The sequence below is a fragment of the Mytilus galloprovincialis genome, chromosome 1, assembly GCF_965363235.1.
Source record: "Mytilus galloprovincialis chromosome 1, xbMytGall1.hap1.1, whole genome shotgun sequence".
NCBI lineage: Eukaryota > Metazoa > Mollusca > Bivalvia > Mytilida > Mytilidae > Mytilus > Mytilus galloprovincialis.
Window position 1 is genome coordinate 34,284,394 of NC_134838.1, and position 13,203 is coordinate 34,297,596.

At 33.2% G+C, this 13,203-nt stretch overlaps 1 protein-coding gene across 4 annotated transcripts in view; it reads right to left on the minus strand.

Moving 5' to 3' along the window:
* Positions 1–3,186, minus strand: part of LOC143072280 (uncharacterized) — a 63,452-nt gene extending 60,266 nt beyond the window's left edge. For all 4 annotated transcript variants that reach the window (XR_012977135.1, XM_076247156.1, XM_076247188.1 and 1 more), the window contains exon 1: positions 3,034–3,186. The gene's annotated coding sequence lies outside the window, so the exon portion shown is untranslated. The remainder of the gene's footprint in view (positions 1–3,033) is intronic.
* Positions 3,187–13,203: the final 10,017 nt, after the last annotated feature.

Sequence of the window (13,203 nt, forward strand, 5' to 3'; positions counted from 1 at the left end):
ACATAGATGGGGAGGTTATCTTTTTGGTATACAGAATACAGAATTTTTGGTAGGCAGTCAGAGTTTTCTCACACCCCTGCACATCTAGTTAAAGCCAGTATTGGTACCTTCGACGTAAAGATATAGACCAAGGGGCATGTACTACCAAAGGCACAGGCACTTGTTTCTATCCATGTGAAGATCTACTATCAATGTAAATAAACTTTGGTAGTCGATCTTCCCATGGATAGAAACAAGTGCCTGTGGCAAAAGGATTAAATATGAGATATGTGGGACTAGTGGCATTACTAGTCAATAATGTCTTGAATGTTCACTTACATCATTTAATGAGCCTCCAGAGGCTACTGGCCCACAGGCACTTATCTCAGAATTTTTTTTCCCCTATACACCTTAATATAACACAAGATACTTAACTCGCTTTAAATGAAATGAAATAAGATCAGATAACTTCGAAAATCATTTAGACTTTCCTATAAAATTCACCAATTGGAAACAGAGATATATAAAGAGAAATGGGAAGATACCTTTCACTGCGAGACGTTTTTTTTCAATTAGTCGTCGGTAGAGAAAATAATTACTATTGACATACATAGGTAGGATTGCTACAGATGATTCCGACAACAAAAGTTGTCATGTTATACACCACTGTGAAGATAAATCAATTTAGATTTACGACATACCAAGTTTTAGTGGGGTTGACAGCCGAGAAATCGGCATATAAAGAAATTTTGCCAGCGGCTGACATTTTACTAAAATGGGAGTTGAGTACCTTGTGATTGGTTATATTAATGTATATAGGACTTTTTTTCTGAGACAAGTCGTCAAGTTCCTGTGTACGTAGCTACATTTACTAGCCATTTGGAAAAATGAAATCTAAATTCATAATCTAGGTATGGCAAACCAATGGGAGATAACTCCAAATTACCCTAAATAATTGTTCCCAGATGTGTGTAAAAATAAAATCTTTGGGTGACCTCCGATTACGGCCTTCTGTTAACTTGTTAAACCTCAGAAGGTTCTGATTGCTTTTGATAGATATTATATGAATATTCATGATTCTGTATATTATAATTTTTGGGAATATGATGAAATATTTGAGGTACAAACAAGGGTTTGAAAGTTACATTCGTTTCAAAAAAATACAAGGGAACATTATACAGCCATAAAATGTACTTTTTCATTAAGTTTAATATATTAATTAAATAATAAGGTCCAATAAATAAATCTAGATAGCTGTGTTCATATCAAAATTAATTTTTATAAATTACCCTCTTTTTTGTGTATACAGAGTTATTTCCCTTGCATGGACAATTTTTGGTTTAGTTTTGATTTGAAATCAGCGTTGATAGTTTATTTTTGCATTATACAGCCAGTTTATTGCGATTTAAAGATAGTTCAACCACTTGCCATTGCACACGAGATAGTAAGGATACTGAATAATGTGGTTTAACAACAATCAATATATGTATTTTCAACATGTTCAACTAAAAGAATAGAAATCCATGCAGTAGCGGCAGTAGTCCTATAACATATGACCTCGGGGGCATTATTTACTATTTCTATTTACTGTTCTGATAAATTTTTTTTACTATCAATGTGCCACCCGAGCCTATTCAGAAAAAATAAAAAATGAAAATATCAGTATAAAAACGTTAAAAATTGAATAAGAATGCGAAGTCATATGTTATAGGACTATAGCGGCAGTTCACTTCGAATGCTATTCACATTCAATGCATTTTGAATTTCAGTCCTGAATGAGATTGGTTTACAGATTTCACTGTATAAATATTGTAACTGATATACAGATATGAATTTACTTTACTTTTATACATACAAGTATTTACAGTGATCTGACATAATTATTTTGTTTGAAATTTCTCAAATAAGAATAATGTTATATTAGTTTCATTGTTTTTCAGTGCAACAGGTATTTTAGTCCGGTAGAATAATTGTTAGAAGGTTGTTGTTTATTTTTACTTCCTATAGCATTCACTATACATGCTATATAAGAATAAGAATATTTCATTAAAAAGAATGTTAATGAAAAGGGAACATTCTAAAACTATCATGACTATACAAAGACAGATGACATATTTCAAAACTTTTCTCGTCTCTCATGGTACAACTGATTTTTATAGTTCATTCTTATGTTGTACTGTCACAGGTCAGGGGATTGGGCACCCACTAACATGTTTAACCGCCACATTCTGTATGTATGTGCCTGTTCAAAGTCAGGAGCCTTTAATTCAGTGGTTGTCGTTTGTTGATGTGTTAATTATTTGTTTTTCGTTCAATATTGTACATAAATTAGGCCGTTAGTTTTCTCGTTTGAGTTGTTTTACATTTGTCATTTCTGGGCCTTTTATAGCTGACTATGCGGTATGGGCTTTGTTCATTGTTGTAGGTCGTAAGGTGACCTATAGTTGTTAATTTCTGTGTCATCTGGTCTCTTGTGGAGAGTTGTCTCATTGGCAATCATACCACATCTTCTTTTTTATACACACACACAAACATATACATTGGTATATAAATAGTAATATTTATATTTATTTTTTGTTTCTTTAGATTCAAATGTTTATAAAGTTTTACTTTACATTTTCAATATACCAACTGATGCTCTGAAAAAAGGAATATATAAAGGTATACTCATGTTATGTGACTTTGGACAATAGAATTTCATGAGAGTGGTTGACATTTTCATGCTTTATGCTTCTATTCTGACCAAAAAACTTAATATTGAGGATTGAAATTGATTAACAAGATGTAAAAGAAGCAATATAAACGAAACTATAACCCAAATGATTAAAAAAAAATATTTTATTATTTTTTAAAGAGAGGAAACAGTTTTTCCAGAATAGTAAAAAATTACCATTTTGAAAATTTGCTATTTCTTCGTTGTTTTTATGTGTATTGATTAAAGTGAAACTGTTTTGAAAATGTCTTCACAATGCCTTTAAAATGAGGTTAAGTTGTCTAAGATCAGTTGATTTAAAAAAAATCACTTTCCGTACCTACATAATCAGACACTTTTACCTATATCGTGATATTCATTTAACACTTCAAATTCTTCTGATTTTAGGGTTTATGGGTGTCTTCCTTGTCTGTCAAACATGATAATATTGTTCTTTGTATAAACATTAAATAAAAGATAAACTTTTCGGTTCTTTTCTGTTTGAAACTTTCAGGTGTCTAAATTAAGATCCGTGTCCGGAAATGATAGATAATTTCCGGATATATTCAGGTACACTGATATTTTATTGTCTTAATTGTAGAACTCATTACAATCCCGATTGGGTGAAAAGATACTTACGATACAACATGATTAAAATTAATTAACACTCATACCAAACAATCATCGTTTAATAATAAAGGATGAGAAGTCAGTCTCTAAGAAAATGTACAAAGAGGGATAACTCTGTCTAAATTAAAAAAAAAACTTTATTTCGATTCGAATTTTAAAAATTTACTCTGATTAGCTTTTCAACAAAATAAAAACTTATAAGTAACAATAAAACAAGGCATGCAAAATGAAAATAAAAATAAATAATCATAAAATAGCCATGATAACTGCATTGCAAACATAAAGGTCACATTGAGCAGGGACTTCTATACTAATATTGAAAGTCCCTGCATTGAGCCTCCTCCGTGGTTACTTGACTGTTTTAATAGTGATCATTTGATAACCAAATATTTCATTGTATTTGATAATTTGAAAATCAAGAACTGTACTTTTTATTATATGATTATAATGTTTAAAAAATATGATTATGTGAGTATATTGGCCAAAAAATTGTGACTATGTGATTATTTTGACACCCCATAAGGGGCCACCACACTAAAAGCATCTATAAGGATATATAAGCTGGGAATAGTATATACACAGAGACTACATTATGTTAAATATATAACACACTAAGACAGTATATGAAGAAGATAATAACTTATAAAAAATGCAACTTAATCTATGCAGTAAATGTATCTGTATTTTTGCCCCACGAATATTATCGGAAGTCCATTATTAGGGACTTCTGATATTTATATAATGTAACAGCTCTAGAAGGCTCTATATGATCTTTAGACCGAAATCTAGACAGTACAGTGCATAAAAAATAAGGGGAAAACACGAAAATTGAGGCTGAAAGCATTTCAAAAATATATTATTATCTAAGTGCAGTTGACTGAGTGCACCGACTGTGTAAGTTATGTAATGAGTTACAAGTTAATTCCAATAACCTATCTGAATACAATGCTATACAGAAAATAATAGAAACAAAGTTACCCTCTGTCACAACAATGGTGAAACAAGAGGTTTACATAGAAATATTTAAATATGTACCGGATTGTCTTTAAAATAAAAGTTTGATAGCAATGAAACAAAAAAAAATGCATGAACATGTTTCTGATTGCCTGCAAGATGTTCAAACAACCGTCAGAACCACTTCAAGACTGAACAAGACTTCTAAAATATGTGATTCTGTTTTCAGTTATAACGTTGTCTGGTAGACTATTCAGTCACATAAAATCCCTGGGATGTGTTTTAGTTGATTTTAGTCTCTGATGCATGATTTTTTTTATTATTAATTGTTTTTGGCTTTTAACTAGCTGTCAGTAACTGCGAGTACTCTCAAATCGTATTTTCTTGTTAATTCGACCTGTTGATACTGTTTATAATGCTTTTTGTTGTTATTTTATATTTATATGGATCTTGTCTATATACCAGCTTTGATTATTTGGAATATATTCTAAGTTTCACTTCTTATACTACATTGGTATATACTTCAATATTTACCTGTGTTTTTATAAAACCATTTTTTTTTCTAAAGTGAATATTTTCGAAGGGTTAAATATTTCGCAGCGGTGATTTGCAACGGCTTTGTTTGGACTTGTTTGTTTGCTTTTTTGGCCTTGAATGTTTGTCCCTAATATTTTATTAACTGTGCATTTGCATTCAGATGTCGCAGATCAAATTTATTCGTTTATAGTGTATTAATGTACGTTTTTTGATTGAGTTAAGCCTGCCAATTGATATTTTATTGTGTGTTTATCTATGTTTTGATGTTATGCTATTGTTTCAGAAAAAGGGAGAAGGTTTGGATCCATTAAAACGTTTAATCCCGCTGCAAATGTTTGCACCTGTCCTAAGTCAGGAATCTGATGTACAGTAGTTGTCGTTTGTTTATGTAATTTATATATGTTCTCGTTTCTCGTTTTTTTTTTTTTTTTTATTTTATATAGATTATACCGTTGGTTTTCCCGTTTGAATGGTTTTACACTAGTAATTTTGGAGCCTTTTATAGCTTGTTGTTCGGTGTGTACAAAATGTATTTTGAATAAAGATGTTCATTGTAATAATAAGTTTTAACATATGTTGTCCTAATAACTGATAAAATTTGTGAATTCAAATAAAATTGGTTTTTTTTTCAGATTTCTTTTCATTTATTACTAATTTTGACATGCTTTTGTTTCAAGGGACCGACAAACAACTGAAACACACACATAATCTATACATCTTATACGTTCAGGTATGTCAAATCCAATTTTTGATGGTAATATTCTTAACAATGCACAAACATGTCGACAATCGCCTCAAAAGCTAACAAAACCTTTAAACAGACTTATTAAGAAGAGCTATAGGTACGATGCTGTTGTCAGGTCATTAAAGATTGCATATTTTGACTTTAATATTGATTCACTTATAGGGTCTTTGCATCGGAAATAAACATGTTTATTCTAAAACCAGTTGTTGGCATGATACGGATTATGTTCTTCTCATATATATATTGATATTCATATGATGAAGACATAATCTTTCAATCAGTTTAATTGAGGTCTGGAACTGGCTTGTCATTAACTACTAGTAGTCCTTAGTTAATTTCTGTATCATTGTCATTTTGTTTAGTTTCTTTTGTAACCTATTCTATCTGATATCAGACTCGGACTTCTTCTAACCTGAGTTTTACTGTGACAGTGCGTATTGTTGTGTGTTTGTTTTTTCTACATTGTCTGGAGGTATAGGGGGAGGGTCAGTGACATCTCAAAAACATGTTTAACCCCGCCACATTTTTTGCGCCTGTTCCAAGTCAGGAACCTGCATGTGGCCTTTGTTAGTCTTGTATGATTTTTCATTTTGGTTTCTATTATATATTTCGAATTTTGATATGACGTCTATTGTCACGGATTTTGATATGACGTCTATTGTCAATTCAATTCTTTATTTACACTCAGACACAAAATATGTGTTACATGAGGACAAATTACAAATCAAATACAATAAATGACAGAATAGACAGGTAACTATTAACAAAATTGTAATTTCTAAAGATAATAAAACTTGTAAGATACATGCATCTTTCTAAATGAAGGTAGATAGTTTCTTAATAAATATAGCTAGATTATACAATAACTGACAGTGACACAATGACAGCATATTTTGCATTTTCAGTACAGATGGGTATGTTGTATAATATTTCGGTATATATTTCTTCCGAAGTTCAGTAATAGAACTATTATTACATACATATAAATAATGATATTCATCACCAATACATGATTCATTACATAAGGTACATATGCGATCTGTTCTAGCGATGTTGTACCATCTGCCAGTTTCCATAGGAATTTTTAGGTTACATGTTCTCAGTTTTGAAATCCAGATTCTTTTATCCTCTGGAAGACGTAATAGATAATTTTCCAGACCAAACTGAGATTTAAATAACTTATAATATTCGCCACGAGACGAGTTATCAATATTACTGGACCACTTTTGAAGAAACTGATCTTGAAGAATCTGTTTTATAACGGGTCTGAAAGTTGAATAATCAATGTATTGGTTGAAAAACATATGACCTAATCCTGAGTTGTCAAATATAGATTTTACAAATGACACCCATTTAAATTCACAAATACCATCAGCATGTAATTTGAAAATAAGCTTATACATAGAACTACTAAGTTTGTTTTCATTTTTAGCCATTCTACTCCAAAACGATAACATTCTTAATTTTACTTTAATTTCTAGTGGAAACCTTCCTAATTCGCCATATACCATAACATTTGGAGTACTTGATCTCACATTTAAGATTCTCTTGCAAAATTGTAGATGAACTTTTTCAATTATATCAATGTTTTCAAATCCCCATATTTCTGATCCATACAATAAAATAGGTTCGACAAGATAATCAAACAATTTAAGTTGTAGGTCAATAGGTAAATGTAAATTTCTAATCTTTGAATAAACAGCAAAAAGTGCTTTTTGCGACTGTTCTACAAGCTTTTTCTTTGCACAAACAAATGACCCATTATAATTAAGCAAAAGACCAAGATATGTATAGCTATCTACAATTTCAAGAGATGTACCATCAAGTTTAAAATCAAAATCCATTTTCGATTTTCTTTTGCTAAAAACCATCACTTTAGTTTTACCAATATTCACACTAAGTTTCCACATTTTACAATAGTTTTCAAAAACCTTGAGAGCATTTTGCATTTCATCATAATTATCAGCAAAAATAACAGTGTCATCTGCATACAACAAAACAAAAATTTCTAAAAATACATGTAATTCATTATAACATTTTTCTTTAATTAATTCTAGAGGTAAAACATGAAGTTCTCTAAAGTAATCTTCTAAGTCATTTAAGAATATGGAAAACAAAAAAGGGGAAAGATTTTCACCCTGACGAACTCCAATCATACAAGGGAAGAAATCTGATTTCGTATTGTTGTACTGAACACATGATTTGATATTAGTATACATATTATATATAACTTGGAAAAATTTTCCTTTTATCTGGCTTTTTTGTAATTTAAACCAAAGTCCAGTTCTCCAAATGGTATCAAAAGCCTTTCTAAAATCTATGAATGTACAAAACAATTTTTTACCAAAGGACAAATACAATGAAACAAGTACATGTATGACAAATATATTGTCTGTAGTTGAATGCCCTTTCCTAAAAACGGCTTGATTTTTAGAGATCAATTCCAGTTCATTGAACTACTAGTAGTATACATTTTTATTTAGAGGCCATTTGAAGCACGCCTCGAGGTGCGGGATTTTCTCGCTGCATTGATGCCCCATTGGTGGTTTCCGGCGGTTAGGGGACGACCATTTGATATTCTGGGGGGGGGGGGGGCAGGAGGATTTTGAAAATAGATAACTCAGCCTTGATAATCACAAAAATAAATGGTTTGTTCTGTGGTAGTTTGAAAATAAATTACCTGACTTGCAATGTATTGAAAATAAATAACTCAGCAGGTCTAATCGAAAGTATGAGATGGCACCAGATTCTTTATAAATTCATCTTTTAAAAAAAAAAAAATCGCCTTCGGCAAACACTGCCCAAATTGTTTAAAAATAAAAGTATAAATATTATTTAGATATACTTGAAATGTCTATAAATTGACTTCATTTAACTTGAGGTATGTTTTCTCAGCAACACTTACCTCACTTTTATTTAACAGGGCCGTAACTACCATTGAGGCAAATGCCTCATGTAGAAAATTTCAAAACCAGTGGCGGATCCAAGGGGGGGGGGGGGGGGGGTCCGGGGGTTGGAACCCCCTTTTTTTTGCCGATCAATGCATTTGAATGGGAGCATATAGTTGGAACCCCCCCCCCCCCCTTTACTCTGGGTTGGGAAAAAATTAAAATGTCTGGATCCGCCACTGAATTTCAAAACCAAACGCTTGTCTCCATATCAAATTGTTTTCACGTCCAGTCAGTCTGTCAGTCAGTCAGTCAGTCAGTCAGTCCGTCAGTCAGTCAGTCAGTCAGTCAGTCAGTCAGTCAGTCAGTCAGTCAGTCAGTCAGTCAGTCAGTCAGTCACAGTCCGTCCGTCCGTCCGTCCGTCAGTCAGTCAGTCAGTCAGTCAGTCAGTCAGTCAGTCAGATCTTGAATTCGGAAAGTCAAAAAGTAATACCAGCGACTTATAATACAATATATGCTTCTGGTATTGTAATTGTTCGAGAGTAAAAAATCCTATAACATTTTATAATTACTTAAATGTATACAACGGTACAATATTTTTTCTTAACTTCAGTCTTTAAATTGCAACTGGGAACAGTATAGTTATATTTTCCTAACTGTTCAAAAAAGAAAGATGATTTCTAAAATTGTATTTCTGCACTAATTAAGTTTATCATATAAGGATAAACTGTTTTAATAAAAGTTTAACTCCATTTTCCGGAATCAATCCTAATTGATTCTTAATTTAATCACATCAATAATACGTCATTTCGTGACGTCATTCATGCGTTATTCAAACAAGTGCAAAACTGCCAACATAGCTAACGAAAATCAAAGTCCGACGTTAAAAGTGCATTTCGTTTATTAAGGGTTTCACCTTCTGATTTTGACCAGTTGGGTTTCATTTTTGATGGTAAATATTATTTTGATCGTTGTTTACCACAGGGAGCCTCAATCAGCTGTTCGCTCTTTGAAAAGTTCTCAACAGCGCTTCATTGGGTTACGGAACTTACCAGTGGAAATTCAAATATACTTCATTACCTAGACGATTTCCTTTTTGGAGGTGAAGCAAATAGTCCAACTTGTCAGGAAACACTTGAAACGTTCAAGAAAATTTGTTCAGATTGGGGGGTTCCATTAGCCGAAGACAAAACCGTTCAACCCACAGAAATTTTGACCTTTTTAGGTATTGAATTTGATACCTTAAAAATGGAAATGAGGCTCCCTGGGGAAAAACTGACTAACTTAAAACAAACTTTGCAGCTGTTTCTACATTCAAAAAAGGTAACCTTGCGCCAGTTACAGTCCCTGATAGGTTTGTTAAACTTTGCATGCCAAGTTATCGCCCCTGGAAGGGCTTTTTGCCGAAGATTGATTGATGCTACTTGTAACAAAAGAAAACCACACCACAGGGTACGGGTATCATGTAATATGCGCGAGGACATTAAAGTTTGGATCTCTTTTTTTAGAGCAATATAATGGAGTCACGGTCATGATTGATAGTTTATGGACTTCCAATGATATGCTTGAACTGTTTACAGACAGTGCCGGGGGTCAAAACAAAGGTTTTGGCATTTACTTTCAGGGGAAATGGGCACAAAGTTGTGGGCCAAAAGAATGGGCAGAGCATGATTTATTGAAGGACATTACTTACTTGGAACTTTTCCCAGTTGTTATATCACTTCATATATGGGGAGTACATCTTAAAAACAAACGAATCCTTTTCTATGTGGATAATCAGGCCGTTGTTACTATCATAAATAAGAGAACTTCTAAGTCGAATCGAGTTATGTCCCTTATGAGGAATCTAGTTTTTTCCACATTAAAATATAATATCGTTTTAAAAGCAGAACACATTCCTGGTAAAATTAATACCATAGCCGATTCATTATCCCGTTGTGATTTTCAGCGTTTCAGACACCTTTGCCCAGAAGCAGATCAGTACAAGACAGCAATTCCAGACCATCTTTGGACGTTTTAGAAATTGAATTAAATCATCTCCTTACCAGTTCTATGGCACAAAAAACCTGGAAAACATACAATACGGCAGTCGAATCCTTTAAAAATTTTCGATCAGCATACAACTTACATGATATTTGGCCAGCTCCGCTTAGCGATTTAATATTTTACATTGCCTTCCTTTCATTCAAGGGTCTGTCAGCCTCTACTGTCTTAACATATATGTCAGGAATAAGTTATCAACATAAGATTCAAGATTTAACAGATAGTACAAAATCCTTTTTAGTAGGGAAAACATTAGAAGGTTTAAAAAGGTCAAATCCAAAAAAAACCGATTTGCGGGTACCAATTTCAATTGATTTGTTACGAAAATTAATCAGGTCACTTCAACATGTCTGTTTTTCGTCGTATGAATCCGTCATGTTTGCTTCAGCTTTTAGTCTAAGTTTTTTCGCTTTACTTCGCGTGGGTGAGATAGCTGCGGAAAGTAAAACTGATTTAGGGGCACATGTTATACAAATATCTGACGTTTCAGTTGTCAAATTTGATCACAAAGAAGAGCTTCGTCTGTGTATACGTAGTTCCAAAACAGATCAACTACACTCATCTTTAACTTTGATTATTAGTGAGCAAATCGACAAATCTCTGTGTCCCATTCACTTACTAAAGCAATTTTTACAAATTCGATATCCTTCATCCGGGAGTAATTTATACATACATTTTGATGGATCAAGTCTCACTCGTTATCAATTTTCGTCTATTTTACAAAAGAGTTTGTCATTCTCCGAAATCAATGGACATTTCAGAGCACATTCTTTCAGAATCGGGGGAGCAACTGAAGCAAAAAGGCTAGGAGTAGATGACGAAACATTAAAGAAATGGGGTCGTTGGACATCGGATGCTTACACAAAATACATCCGTTTGAACATTTAAAATTATAGGTTATACTTTTTAAAACGCAATAGCTTATTGAAATAATACATACATCAATTGTAGGTGTCAAAACAATTTGGTTAATAGGATCATCTATAGTATATTGGGCCAATAAAGAAGCTTCGTCTAGACCTGGGGGACTTCACCTTGGCCTACAGAATACAGGTGCTCATATGATTTGGATTGGTCAAAGGGGTATGAAGTGGGGTGATTTAAATACAGTCTTTGAACAAAGGTTGCTTAACCGCCCCCTTCCGAGTTTCCTTGTTATTCAACTTGGGTCTAATGATTTGGGTATATCGACATCAGAGAAATTATTCAGTGATATAGAATGTGACCTGCTTCGGTTACATGCATTGTATCCAGCTTTAAAAATAATATGGTCAGACATACTAATGAGACGGTATTGGCACAATGCCAATTGTGGTCAAGCTATTGAAAGGGCTCGCAAACGAGTAAACCTCCGGGTCAAAAACTTAGTTTTGAGCATCGGTGGATGTGCAATTAGGCACAGTAACATACGTGCTAAAGAAAGTAATTTATTTAGATATGACGGAACACATTTATCAAAGATTGGTAATGATATTTATCTAAATAATTTACAAGGAGCACTTGAACAGTTCATGAGATCCGGCGGACCAGCTGTTTTTCCTCAGTGAAATTGATATTATTATGAGAATTGTCTTAAATTTAGATTAGTTTAATAACAAGTGAAACTCGGTCGGGATTTTAAAGGGGCACCAATCAGTTTAATTTGGGGTTGTTTCAGGGGTAATTTCTTTGGCAGTGAGTGGGTATGCCCCACTCATTTGGCGGGATATGGCAAGATGAAAATGGAACATGTCCCCACATTGTACGTTAGCTTTTATTTGGGGTTATATTCTTCTGTGTTCCCACAGAGATTAGATTGGGTCTTCTTTGAATGTACCAAAGAGACCGGTTCCTGAATTGGTCCCAGTTTGGAACTTAAGGTGTTCTCTTTGAATTTAATAATTAATAAGCTGCAATGGAAACCAAAGAGTTCTTGGGGGGAATATTTGCTACGTATCGGGGTTCATTTTTCATACGATCTCTCTATTTAGCATTTAACGTAGAGGATTGTAGCTTTCATTGCCTACCAGTGAAGCACAGGCTTGCCAAAAAATAATGGTTCGGCGGTTTGTACGTTCATCTTGCCTTATCTTGTCTGCGCAAAAAATTTAATACTGTAGCCATATCATTCCACATTCTTTGTTGATTATTATATTTATCTTTGAAAACAAAAGGAGCCGGTTTTACATTTCACACATACTACTATGGTAAAGAAAGGGTTTGATTGCACATGAGACTTAATTAAGAAGAAAGCAAAAAATTGGTTGATCGCCCATGAGACATGTATTTAATATGAAGCAGTTCGGATCTTTGATTAATTAAGTTTATCATATAAGGATAAACTGTTTTAATAAAAGTTTAACTCCATTTTCCGGAATCAATCCTAATTGATTCTTAATTTAATCACATCAATAATACGTCATTTCGTGACGTCATTCATGCGTTATTCAAACAAGTGCAAAACTGCCAACATAGCTAACGAAAATTCCTACCTCCCTCCCCATCCACCACCAAAAATAAAGATAAGAAAAATTCTGCTGCTGTGTTTGTATTGTTTCAGGTTTTGTTGTGAAAGATGCAGCTATGCAGAGGAGTTGTGCAAAGGATATACTTGCCACTGGACTATAAACAGCTCAGCTTGAAAAGACAGTGCCTTATTGTCCGTGGATGAGAAACCAGTTTATCCGCATAGAATACTTGTTTAATGGACTTATTTTCAAGATTATTGACATTTGATATTTAACTATTTCTACAAG